Source organism: Elephantulus edwardii, unplaced genomic scaffold (genome assembly GCF_000299155.1).
Source record: "Elephantulus edwardii isolate Elephantulus edwardi_28Jun2011 unplaced genomic scaffold, EleEdw1.0 scaffold00014, whole genome shotgun sequence".
Taxonomy (NCBI): Eukaryota; Metazoa; Chordata; class Mammalia; order Macroscelidea; family Macroscelididae; genus Elephantulus; species Elephantulus edwardii.
Window position 1 is genome coordinate 6,642,840 of NW_006399764.1, and position 1,652 is coordinate 6,644,491.

The 1,652-nt window shown below is 38.4% G+C and overlaps 1 pseudogene; it reads right to left on the minus strand.

Annotated features, from left to right (window-relative positions):
- Positions 1–1,652, minus strand: part of LOC102874505 — a 5,910-nt pseudogene that overhangs the window by 683 nt on the left and 3,575 nt on the right.

The following is a 1,652-nucleotide window of genomic DNA, read 5'->3' on the forward strand; positions in this document are numbered from 1 at the left end:
GGAGAGGAAGACCTCTGATGAGATGGATTGATTCTGTGACTGGAGCGGTGGGAATAAGTGTGTTTGAGATGGCTAGGTTGGCACAGGATAGAACAGCATTTAGAGCTCTTGTACATAGGGTCACTATGAGTCGCAAGACACATGATGGCACATAACAACAACAACAATAACTAATTTATTTACAAAACTCAAATACAAATTTCAACAAATACTTTCAATTTCCCTCAGCACCCCACCCATCAAATTGTACAACCCAATCCTTAATCCTCCTTCCCCCGGCACATCCATATCCCTCTGCTTCCAGCATCTCCTACCCCTCCTGGATCGTTATACTTATTCTACAATAATGGTGTTATACAATATTTATTTTTGTGGGACTGAGTTAATTCACTCAGCATAATGCTCTCCAGTCCCTCCCAAGTTAGGTAATAATTTACAAAATCACTGCTCCTGCGTGCTACATAGTATTCCATTGTGTGAATGTACCATAATTTCTCAATTCATTCATTTGTGTTTGGACAGTTGGGCTGTTTCCATGTTCTTGCAATGGTGAATAATATTGCTATGAACTTTGGTGTACAAATCTCTTTGCCTCAGTTCTCATATTCTCAAGGTATATTCAAAGTAGTGGAATAGCTGGGTCATAATGAATTTCTATGTTCAGTTTTTTGAGGAAGCGCCAAACAGCCTTGCAGAAATGGTTGTACCATTTTACAATCGCACCAACAATGTATAAGAGTTCCTTTCTCACTACATCCTCGCCAACATTTATTACTTGCTGCCCTGTTGAACTTTAACACTGTTACTGGAGTAAGATGGTACCTCATTTTGGTTTTGATTTTCATCTTTTTTATTGCCAGTTATTTGGATAATTTCTTCATGTGTCTGTTTGCCATTTTAATATCTTCCTCTGTGAAAATTTTTCCCATGTCTTTTGCCCATTTTGTAATTGGGTTATTAGTCTTTTTCTTGTGGAGGCCCAGGAGTATTCTGTAAACTTTTGTTATAAGACTCTAGTCTGAGATGGTATTACCAAATGCTTGTTCCCAGTCTGTAGGTTTTGTGTCTTCTGAGAGTACTGTTTCCCTACAAACAACAAGACCAAGTTTCCCCTAAACATTCAGAAATATAATTATTATCTCTTTGTTTTATTTTTTTCTCCATGCATTTTTCTACTATGCAACATGTGAACTGTTGTTGTTGTTAAGAGCCGTTGAGCTGTAGACACCTCATAGTGACCCTATGAATGAAAGACCTGAACACTTGTATAACTTTCATCGTTTCTCCAAGAACATAGAGTTTCCAGAGGCAAGCTATACTGATTCATTTTTAATTGTCTCTTCGCCATCACTTAAGGACGCTATGGGTAGACTATTAAGTGATCCAGGAAGTTTTAAAAGAAGATGGAAGAATTATACAGAGCCACTGCACCAAAAAGAATTGACCGACCCAGAAGAATGTAAAGAAACAACCTATGATCAAAAGGCAATGGTGATGAAGGAGGAAGTTACTACGAAGGACTTAGCAGATAGAAAGCCCCAGGACATGATGGAATACTAATTGGAATTTTTCAACAAACAAATTCCCTGGTCATACTCACCAGGTTGTGCCAAGAAATCTGGAGGACAACTACATGGCCAACTGCCTGGAAT